Genomic DNA, 12,388 nt, shown 5'->3' with positions numbered 1-12,388 from the left:
CATCCACTTGATCGCGTAGCGGATCTCCTCTTTCTACTTTCTTCAGGACCTGGCTAAAGGACCTTTGATGACGTCACTGCGCTCATCACATGGCCCATCACCATGGTGATGGCCCATGTGATGAGCGCAGTGACGTCACCACAGGTCCTTTTCATCCAAAAAGAAAGAAGACATGCCAGGCTGAGCGTTCAAGTAGATTAAGGTGAGTTTATTAATTGTTTTTTATTTTTTAACCCCTCCATCACTATTTTACTAAAGCATTCTCTATTAAGAATGTTATTATTTTCCCTTATAACCATGTTATAAGAGAAAATAATAAAGATCGGGTCCCCATCCCGATCGTCTCCTAGCAACCATGCGTTAAAATCGCACCGCATCCGCACTTGCTTGTGGATGCTTGCAATTTTCACGCAGCCCCATTCACTTCTATGGTTGCGTGAAAAACGCACAATATAGAGCTTGCTGCGATTTTCACGCAACGCACAAGTAATGCGTGAAAATCACTGCTCATGTGCACAGCCCCATTGAAGTGAATGGGTCCAGATTCAGTGCGGGTGCAATGCGTTCACCTCACGCATTGCACCCGCACAGAATTCTCGCCCTTGTGAAAGGGGCCATATGAAAAACAAAACCTTGTGTTATACATCAGATGACTGTATAGTACCTGACCAAAATGCAAATCAAAAGAACAAGCCTTGAGAATAGTGAGTGCAGCTCTGGAGTATAATACAGGCTGTAACTCAGATTCAGTACAAGATTTGTAATGTATGTACACAGTGACTCCACCAACAGAATGGTGATTGCATCTCTGGAGACTAACACAGGCTGTGACTTAGGATGGATCAGTACACAATAGGTAATGTATGTACACAGTGACTCCATCAGCACAAAAGTGATTGCAGCTGTGGAGATTAATACAGGATCAGTACAGTAATGTATGTACACTGACTTTAATAGTAGAATAGTGAGTTCAGCTCTGCCATGTAATACAGGTTGTAAATCAGGATCTGTACAGAATAAGGCCTCATTCACACGACCGTTGTTTTATTCCGTGTCCGTTCAGTTTTTCGTGATTTTCTGCGGACCCATTGACTTTCAATGGGTCCATTGAAAACTCGGCTAATGTACCATTTGTCATCCGCGTCCGTGGTTCCAGTCCATCAAAAAAATATAACCTGTCCTATTTTTTTCACGGAAAACAGTTTGCGCACCCATTCAAGTCAATGGGACTGTGAAAAAACGCGGAGGCACACAAGATTGTCATGCGCGTCCGCGTCCGTTTTTTTCCTATCATTTGCATGGCAAACTTGACTTAGACTTTTTTTTTACTTTCCTTTATGTCTGGTGGTCCTCCAAAAATAAAGGAAGACACACGGAAACAAAAACGGAACAACGGAACCCCATTTTGCGGAACGGAACACGACAACGGTCGTGTGCATGAGGCCTAAGTACTGTATGTACACAGTGACTCCACCAGCAGAATGGTGATTGCGGCTCTGGAGTATAATACAGGATGTAACTCATGACCAGTACATTATGTCACTTTTTAAATACATCATACTACTTTACTATGGCACCCAGGACGCTATTAAAGTCCTGGTTGCCATAGTAGTAGTGGGGAGCGGGGGAGCGGTATACTTACAGTCCGTGCGGCTCCCGGGGCGCTCCAGAATGACGTCAGAGCGCCCCATGCGCATGGATGACGTGATCCATGCGATCACGTGATCCATGCGCTTGGGGCGCCCTGACGTCACTCTGGAGCGCCCGGGGAGCCGCACGGACGGTAAGTACACTGCTCCCCCGCTCCCCGCTACACTTACCATGGCTGTCAGGACTTTAGCGTCCCGGCAGCCATGGTAACCACTCTGAAAAAGCTAAATGTCGGCTCCGGCAATGCGCCGAAACGACGTTTAGCTTAAGGCCGGATCCGGATCAATGCCTTCCAATGGGCATTAATTCCGGATCCGGCCTTGCGGCAAGTGTTCCGGATTTTTGGCCGGAGCAAAAAGCGCAGCATGCTGCGGTATTTTCTCCGGCCAACAAACGTTCCGTACCGGAACTGAAGACATCCTGATGCATCCTGAACGGATTACTCTCCATTCAGAATGCATTAGGATAATCCTGATCAGGATTCTTCCGGCATAGAGCCCCGACGACGGAACTCTATGCCGGAAGACAATAACGCAGGTGTGAAAGAGCCCTTAACTGTTTATGGAGATCCTGTATATAAACTGTCAAATTAGGTTTTGAGGTGAACATAGGCTTTAAACTTAAAAAGGGTTCTGGAGGGACTTATACAATTATCTTCCTTTCACAGGGCTGAAGACAGAATGGATTTATTTAAAAGCCAGGATAAGCCCTTTAAAGGAGTTGTCTACTTTACAAGTGATGGCCTTTCCTCAGGTTAGGCCATTACTATCTGGTCAGCAGGGGTCCGACTCCCCGCACCCCGGCCGATCAGCTATTCTGCAGTAGCTCTGACCCGGAACTATGCAGCTCCATCCATTGTGCAGGGGTCGGTGCTGGTTACTGCAGTCTTTCTCCTATTAATTTCCATTGGAGCAGGGTGTTCGGACCCCTGCTAATCAGACAGTGATTGCCGATTCCAAAGATAGGTCATCACTTTAGGCTACTTTCATACTAGCGTTCAGAGCGGATCCGTCTGGGGTCTGCCCAGACGGATCCGCTCATATAATGCAGACTTTGGATCCGTTCAGAACGAATCCGTCTGCATTATATTGTAGAAAAAATTCTAAGTCGGAAAGTAGCTTCAGACGGATCCGTTCAGACTTTACATGGAAAGTCAATGGGGGACGGATCCGTTTGAAAATTGAGCCATATAGTGTCAAATTCAAACGGATCCGTCCCCATTGACTTACATTGTAAGTCTGGACGGATCCGTTTGCCTCCGCACGGCCAGGCGGACACCTGAACGCTGCCAGACTGATGCATTCTGAGCGGATCTGCATCCACTCAGAATGCATTGTGGCAGTACAGATGCGTTCGGGGCCGCTTGAGAGCCCCTTCAAACGGAGCTCACAAGCGGAGCCCCGAACGCTAGTGTGAAAGTAGCCTTAAAAAGGTTGTCCACAATTAAAAAAAACATGGCTGCTTTTTTCTAAAAACATCTGGCATTGCAGTTCAGCTCTATTCGAGTTAATGGTGCTTAGCTGCAATACTGCACACAACCTGTGGACGGTGTGGGGAGGTTTTTAGAAGATTGCAGCCATGTTTGTTTAATCCTGAACCCCTTTAACATTCCATAAGAGTAATTGGTTAATGAAGAGTGATCTCTGCATCAGGCTCCATTCAGACGTCCACAAATGGGTCTGCATCTTTTCCGCATTATCGGGAACGGGTACGGACCCATTCATTCTCAATGGGGCAGAACGGGATGCGGAGAGCACACTATGTGGTCTCCGCATCCGCATTTCCGGCGCGCGGTCCCGCAAAAAAATAGAACATGTCCTATTCTTGTCCGCAATTGCGGACAAGAATAGGCAGTTTTATGGGGAGTGCCGGCCGGGTGTATTGAGGATCCCTCAATACACCACGGACGTCTGAATGGACCGTTAGGCAGATATTCCTGTACCTGCAGATCAGACACGTTGGCAGTCATCTGCTCTCCACAAAGACAAAATGTTTTTTTTTTTCTCCAATACTAAAGGGCACATTTATTAAAACCGGCGTCTTACATTTAAACTATTTTCTACGCCTACTCCAGGCGTAGAAAATGATGTATGAGACGGGCCTGCTGGCCCCTCCTCTTCCCTGCTCGCGCCACGCCCACTTTTTTTTAGACCTGGCGTGAACGGGGAGAAATGGCAGATTGCTGTGAAAAGGACCCTAGCGCTGCAATCTGTTCCAGAAATACGCTTAATTTAGATGTATTTCTGTTTAATAAATGACCCCCTAAGTCTGTAAAATTCATTATTCTTCACTCATGCCTTCTCTAAATCATCTTATATAAGAATTGACCGATACACAGAGGTCTTAGCTCACATCTCTATTCCATTTACAGACTGCAGCCGCAACATGAAGAAGCCAGCAGCAGTCTGTGCAAGCAGAACTTGTTCCTTAGGCCTCTTTCACACGAGCGTGACGGATTAGGTCCGGATGCGTTCAGGGTGCGTTCAGTGAAACTCGCACCATTTTGAAAGCAAGTTCAGTCAGTTTTGTCTGTGATTACATTTAGTTGTTCAGTGTTTTCCACCCGGGCGCAATGTGTTTTGATGCGTTTTTCATGCGCGTGATAAAAAACTGCAGGTTTACAAACAACATCTCCTAGCAACCATCAGTGAAAAACGCATTGCATCCGCACTTGCTTCCGTATGCAATGTGTTTTTCACTGAAGCCCCATTCACTTCTAAAGGGCCAGGGCTGCGTGAAAAACGCAGAATATAGAACATGCTGCGTTTTTCACACAACGCAGAACTGATGCGTGAAAAAAAATGCTTATGTACACAGACCCATTGAAATGAATGGGTCAGGATTCAGTGCTGGTGCTATGCGTTCACATCACACATTGCACCCGCGCGGAAAACTCGCTCGTGTGAAAGGGACCTTAAAGAGGTTGTCTCACTTCAGCAAATTGCAATTATCATGTAGACAAAGGGGTATTCTGGTTATAAGAAATTATCCCCTTTCCACGGGATATGGGATAACTATAAGATTGGTGGGGATCCTACTGCTGGGACCCCCACCGATCATGAGGTCCTGTACCCTATGGAGCCCCCCTGAAATGGAAGAAGCGCCTAGTCTGAAATGTGCATCACTGCTCCATTTGTTTCTATGGGAGCACAGGAGATAGCCGAGCAATGTGGTGGCTGGAGTGCGCATAGGTTAGCACTTTTTCCTATAGTGTTCAAACACGGCCACCACTGCTGGATTGTAGGATGGTCGTAACCCCTGGAAACGAGCAGTGTATAATGTGATGGAAAAATGAATCAGGCCAGAAAGGAGGCAATATGAAGGCCAACATAGAATAACCGCAATAGAACTGTAGTTCTATGGAACTACAGTATAAGCTGTAAGACATCTGAGTACTGCATATTGTAGCCTCCTAGAGGGGCTACAAAAAAAAGAAGAAAAAAAAAACGTAATTCACACCCCTTTCCCTAGAATAAAAATAAATAAATCCATAAACAATAAAAAAATATAAACATCATGGGCATTGCAAAATGCCCATACCATTAAAATATAAAAAATATATTTATACCATATGGCGAATGGTGAAAAAAATATCAAAATGGCCCATTCTCTATTTTTTTTATCGCTTATGTTACCTAAAAAAAAATGGAATAAAATGTGATCAAAAAGCCACACTCCAAAATAGTATCAATAAAAATTACCTCCCAAACAGCTCAGTAGCTCATAACTATAAAAGTGTTATGGGGGTCAGAGTATGGCAATGTCAAAAAAGTTTTTTTCAAAGGCTACAAAAAGTCGCCTCATCCTAAACTGAATGGGGTTGCAGCGTGACTCGCAAGGCAGTGTTAAATTTATTCTATTTTTTTTGCAATTTCAGGGTTGCAGATTTGGCAACTTGCTAAAACCCATGGGACTGCAGACCCATTCAGTTAAGTGGCTGCACTGCTACACAACGACTGTGAAGTCCCAGCCTAAACTTATATAGTGCGCCTACATAAAAGCCTCATGCAGACGTCTGTGAGATACCGGACTGGCATTGCAGGAGCGCACGGCGTCATTGGTTGCTATGACGCCGTGCGCTCCTGCAATGCCAGTCCGGTATCTCACAGACCGTGTTCCACAGACGTCTGCATGAGGCTAAACGCTGGATTTTAGCTTTGTCCCTTTGTGTAGAGCTCCTTCTAGTGTTCACATTATGAAAGACAGCTGTTGGAACAGTGCTATCTTCCTAGTACAAAATGTACAGTGTATTTTAAGACCTATCGATGGTCATTTATTAAGACCAGCAATTTATACGCCGGTCTTAGTCCCCATGCACTGGCGGCGGAGGCGCCAAAGTTACGTAGAGGCGCAGGCCTCAACGTAAGTTTGTTGCTTGGTTTCCCTGGCCATGTGACATGGTTTAAACTATGCCAGCTCCCTTGTTGGTGTAGTTTAACCACCTCCCGACCGCTGTACGCACAGATGCGTCCTGGAGGTGGTTGTTTCATTCCGAGTGGACGCGCCGGCGCGTCCTCTCGCGAGACGCGAGATTTCGGTCACAGCCGGCCCGCGCATGCGCATCGCGGGCCGGCAAAAGTTTGAGGACAATTGCATCAGCAACCTGCCAGCCAATGATCGTCGCTGGCAGGTTGCTGATTTTTAAAAAATCGAATCACAAGCCATATAACAGATCATATTAGTAAATATGATCTGTTATATGGCTTCTATGCTCCTCTGCTGGTCCTTTTCGTAGGTTGGATCCAGCAGAGGAGCAGACTGAACTGTGAGTACACCAAACACTACACCTTAGCCCCAGATCACCCCCCTGCACCCCAATTAACCTTTTGATCACCCCTTTGATCGCCCCTGTCAATCACTAGTGAAAGACAAAAAGTGATCAGTGTAAACTGTCACTTTTTTTTTTTCACTGGTATTGGCTGTTAGGTTTTAGGGATAGTTTAGGCCCCTTGGTTAGGTAGTTAGCGTCAGTTAGCGCCCACCCCACCGCACCGCAGTCACTTTTATTCGCTGATTAGCGTATCGCTAATCAGCATTTGTACTTTTATAGTATCTGTAAGTGATCAAAACTGATCACGGTCAGATCTATAATTGTATTAGTGTCACCTTAGCTCGCCCTCCACCCAAAACGCAGTGTTTGCCCGATCAGGCCTGATCGGTCGTCCCTACGTGCGTTCACCCACGCCCGCCCCACCGCAGTGACAAAAAATTATTATTTTTTGATCACTGCACATTCACTTTACATGCACTGCGGCGATAAAAAAATCAGTTTTGATATTTTTTATCAACCGCAGCGGCCTCCGGTACTTCGCTAGCCTCCCCTTTGTAAGACAGGTTTGCTTTTTTTCTTGGGTAGTCTCAGGGAATACCCCTAAATTTAGTAGTCCAAAATGTCAAACAGGGGGTATTCTTCTGAAGAGGCCTACAGGATTCTGACCCAGTCGGATGAGGAATGGGAACCCTCATCTGACGAATCTAGCGGGTCAGAATATGAACCTGTGGAAAGCAGTGGCTCTCTGACCCAAAGTTCGGACGAGGAGGTGGAGGTCCCTGATAGCACCAGGCGTACCAGGCCCCGTGTCGCTAGACCACAGGTTACGCAGGATCTGCTTCAAGAGCAGCAGAGTGGGGCTGTCGCTGCCGGATCACGTGGTGAGGCATACACCAGCAGCGCAGCCCTTCCTGGACCTAGTACCAGCACTGCCGTACAACCTGGTGAAGTAGCGAGCACCAGAAGGGCAGTTGAAGCTGGTACGGTGGCACGTGCAGTAGTTACCCCGTCGCAGCCACCGCGCAGACAGGCCCGTAGAGCCCCTAGAATCCCTGAGGTGCTGGCAAACCCTGATTGGCAGTCACCAACTTCAGCCGCACCTGTAGTTCCCCCTTTCACCACCCAGTCTGGAGTTCGGGTTGAGACAGCTCAAATCGGTTCGGCCCTGGGATTTTTTGTGCTGTTCTTGACTGCGGAGCTCTTGGACTTACAGAGACAAACCGGTATGCCACACAATTTATAACCGCAAACCCGGGAAGCTATTATGCCCAGCCTTTCCGGTGGAAACCAGTCCAAGTTTCCGAACTTAAAATTTTTCTGGGCCTTCTCCTCAACATGGGCCTGACAAAAAAGCATGAATTGCGGTCATATTGGTCCACGAACCCAATTCATCACATGCCCATGTTCTCTGCTGCTATGTCCAGGACACGATTTGAGACCATCCTGCGTTTTCTGCATTTTAGCGACAACACCACCTCCCGTCCCAGAGGCCACCCAGCTTTTGACCGGTTCCACAAAATTCGGCCCCTCATAGACCATTTCAACCAGAAATTTGCAGATTTGTATACCCCTGAGCAAAACATCTGCGTAGACGAGTCCCTAATACATTTTACCGGGCGCCTTGGCTTCAAACAATACATCCCAAGCAAGCGTGCCCGGTATGGGGTAAAATTGTATAAGCTCTGTGAAAGGGCCACAGGCTATACCCACAAATTTCGGATCTATGAGGGAAAAGATCAGACCCTGGAGCCGGTCGGTTGCCCTGACTACCTGGGGAGCAGTGGGAAGACAGTCTGGGACTTGGTGTCACCCTTATTCGGCAAGGGGTACCATCTTTATGTGGACAATTTTTACACAAGTGTGGCCCTCTTTAGGCATTTGTTTCTAGAACGGATTTGCGCCTGTGGCACCGCGCGAACTAGTCGCGTTGGCCTTCCCCAACGGCTTGTAACCACCCGTCTTGCAAGGGGGGAGAGGGCTGCCTTGTGTAGCGAAGAACTGCTTGCGGTGAAATGGAGAGACAAGCGTGACGTTTACATGCTCTCCTCTATTCACGCAGACACGACAATCCAAATTGAAAGGGCAACCCGTGTCATTGAAAAGCCCCTCTCAGTCCACGACTATAATGCGCTCATGGGAGGGGTGGACTTCAATGACCAGATGTTGGCTCCCTATTTAGTTTCCCGCAGAACCAGACGCTGGTATAAGAAGGTGTCTGTATATTTAATTCAATTGGCGCTGTATAATAGTTTTGTTCTCTACAGTAAGGCTGGGAGAACACGATCCTTCCTCAAATTCCAGGAAGAGATCATCGAGAACCTCCTGTATCCAGAAGGTTCCGTGGCCCCATCCACCAGTGTAGTTAGCCGTCTACACGAGCGACATTTCCCCAGTGTCGTTGCTGGTACCTCAACCCAACCGCCACCCCGAAAAAAATGTCGTGTCTGTAGCAGGAGTGGAATAAGGCGTGACACCCGCTATTTCTGTCCTGACTGCCCTGACCACCCTGCCCTATGCTTAGGAGAGTGTTTCCGGAAGTACCACACACAGGTACACCTAGCATAGGGATTGCATCTCACAGGACAGGCACACAGGGCTATTAGGGCCCTTTTACTCACAGCTGCTGCAAACCTCTCCTTTCACCTGGGATAAAGTGCATAACGTACTTCGCCACATCTTTGGGCGATTTGCGCTTTGCACATTGTCCCATGGGGAAGGAGAGGTTTGTTCTATAAAGGTAAAAAAAAACGAAACAAAAAAAAAATTACCGGTAAGTAAAAAAGTTAAAAAAAAGTTAATATGTTCTGTTCTGAAGTTAATAAATTTATTGCGTTGCGGCCTGGTTTTTTCTTTTTTGTTTTGTTTTTTCTACCTTCCAGGTGGACCAACCGATCGACTAGCTGCAGCACTGATGTGCATTCGGACAGAAGCATTGCGCTGCTGTCAGATTACACGCAAGTCGGTGTATGCGGCGCTGCAAGACGAGATTTCTCCTCTGCAGTAAAAGATACGTTTGCCGAGGCATATGAGCTGAGGAGGTGGCGGTGTTCATATACTTTGGCAAACACTTTGTATATATATAAAAAAAAAAATCCTGGCAATGATTTATTCATCCACATCGATTGATGTGAATGGAGAAATCGGGTTTGCCAGGGCATACGAGCTAAGTGGGTATGGATGTTGGGCGGAGCTCCTATGTCCTGGCAGACGCCTTTCCCCTCCTTTTTCTTTTTTTGGCAGAGATTTTTTCATCCACATTGATCGATGCGAATGAAAAAATCTGTGCCGTTCATTTTTTTTCTTTCAGCCCAGAGGCTGAACGAAAAAAAAAAATCTCATTACCCGTATGCTCAATATAAGGAGAATAGCAGAAACTCCTAATGCTGGGCATACATGTAATGATTGCGGAGACCCTAAAATGCCAGGGCAGTACAAACACCCCACAAATGACCCCAATTTGGAAAGAAGACACCCCAAGGTATTTGCTGAGGGGCTTATTGAGTCCATGAAAGATTGAAATTTTTGTCCCAAGTTAGCGGAAAGGGAGACTTTGTGAGAAAAAAATAAAAATTTCCGCTAACTTGTGCCAAATTTTTTTTTTTTCTATGAACTCGCCATGCCCCTCATTGAATACCTTGGGGTGTCTTCTTTCCAAAATGGGGTCACTTGTGGGGTATTTATACTGCCCTGGCATTTTAGGGGCCCCAAAGCGTGAGAAGAAGTCTGGTATCCAAATGTCTAAAAATGCCCTCCTAAAAGGAATTTGGGCCCCTTTGCCCACCTAGGCTGCAAAAAAGTGTCACACATGTGGTATCTCCGTATTCAGGAGAAGTTGGGGAATGTGTTTTGGGGTGTCATTTTACATATACCCATGCTGGGCGAGATAAATATCTTGGTCAAATGCCAACTTTGTATAAAAAAAATGGGAAAAGTTGTCTTTTGCCAAGATATTTCTCTCACCCAGCATGGGTATATGTAAAATGACACCCCAAAACACATTCCCCAACTTTTCCTGAATACGGAGATACCAGATGTGTGACACTTTTTTGCAGCCTAGGTGGGCAAAGGGGCCCATATTCCAAAGAGCACCTTTCGGATTTCACAGGTCATTTACCTACTTACCACACATTTGGGCCCCTGGAAAATGCCAGGGCAGTATAACTACCCCACAAGTGACCCCATTTTGGAAAGAAGACACCCCAAGGTATTCCGTGAGGGGCATGGCAAGTTCCTAGAATTTTTTGTTTCAAGTTAGTGGAAAATGATGATTTTTTATTTATTTTTTTCTCATACAAAGTCTCATATTCCACTAACTTGTGACAAAAAATAAAAACTTCCATGAACTCACTATGCCCATCAGCGAATACCTTGGGGTCTCTTCTTTCCAAAATGGGGTCACTTGTGGGGTAGTTATACTGCCCTGGCATTCTAGGGGCCCAAATGTGTGGTAAGGAGTTTGAAATCAAATTCTGTAAAAAATGACCAGTGAAATCCGAAAGGTGCTCTTTGGAATATGGGCCCCTTTGCCCACCTAGGCTGCAAAAAAGTGTCACACATCTGGTATCTCCGTATTCAGTAGAAGTTGGGGAATGTGTTTTGGGGTGTCATTTTACATATACCCATGCTGGGTGAGAGAAATATCTTGGCAAAAGACAACTTTTCCCATTTTTTTATACAAAGTTGGCATTTGACCAAGATATTTATCTCACCCAGCATGGGTATATGTAAAAAGACACCCCAAAACACATTCCCCAACTTCTACTGAATACGGAGATACCAGATGTGTGACACTTTTTTGCAGCCTAGGTGGGCAAAGGGGCCCATATTCCAAAGAGCACCTTTCGGATTTCACTGGTCATTTTTTACAGAATTTGATTTCAAACTCCTTACCACACATTTGGGCCCCTAGAATGCCAGGGCAGTATAACTACCCCACAAGTGACCCCATTTTGGAAAGAAGAGACCCCAAGGTATTTCATGATGGGCATAGTGAGTTCAACTTTTTATTTTTTGTCACAAGTTAGTGGAATATGAGACTTTGTAAGAAAAAAAAAAATCATCATTTTCCACTAACTTGTGACAAAAAATAAAAAGTTCTATGAACTCACTATGCCCATCAGCGAATACCTTAGGGTGTCTACTTTCCGAAATGGGGTCATTTGTGGGGTGTTTGTACTGTCTGGGCATTGTAGAACCTCAGGAAACATGACAGGTGCTCAGAAAGTCAGAGCTGCTTCAAAAAGCGGAAATTCACATTTTTGTACCATAGTTTGTAAACGCTATAACTTTTACCCAAACCATTTTTTTTTTACCCAAACATTTTTTTTTAATCAAAGACATGTAGAACAATAAATTTAGAGCAAAATTTATATATGGATCTCGTTTTTTTTTGCAAAATTTTACAACTGAAAGTGAAAAATGTCATTTTTTTGCAAAAAAATCGTTAAATTTCGATTAATAACAAAAAAAGTGAAAATGTCAGCAGCAATGAAATACCACCAAATGAAAGCTCTATTAGTGAGAAGAAAAGGAGGTAAAATTCATTTGGGTGGTAAGTTGCATGACCGAGCAATAAACGGTGAAAGTAGTGTAGGTCAGAAGTGTAAAAAGTGGCCTGGTCTTTCAGGGTGTTTAAGCCATGGGGGCTGAGGTGGTTAAGACCATTTTGCACGACAAAAAACGGCATACAAAATGGTAAATGAGACGGGCCGGCTGGCCCGCCAACACCACGCCCCCTTTTTCCTCCACCTTGAAAAAGTGGCGTGAGCGGGGAAAAGGCGCAGATTTTGCCAAAAAGTGGTGTATATTTCTTCAATCCATTAGAATGTAAGCATGTATTGGGGGAAGGCACAAGTGTAGTATTATGTGCATGGCCTCCTTAAACGACTGCTTGATGTCTTGCAGCTGCTTATCTTATGTGAGAACAAAAAGAAATCCAACAGCCTGATCCTTCTTTGTCCCTACACC

General features: G+C 45.6%; 1 protein-coding gene across 1 annotated transcript in view; it reads left to right on the top strand.

Moving 5' to 3' along the window:
- The window catches only part of SPO11 (SPO11 initiator of meiotic double stranded breaks), a 62,689-nt gene that overhangs the window by 6,090 nt on the left and 44,211 nt on the right, over nucleotides 1-12,388 (top strand). The gene's annotated exons all lie outside the window — the stretch shown is intronic.

This window comes from Bufo bufo, chromosome 6, assembly GCF_905171765.1.
Source record: "Bufo bufo chromosome 6, aBufBuf1.1, whole genome shotgun sequence".
Lineage (NCBI taxonomy): Eukaryota > Metazoa > Chordata > Amphibia > Anura > Bufonidae > Bufo > Bufo bufo.
This window is presented reverse-complemented; position numbering and strand designations above follow the sequence as displayed.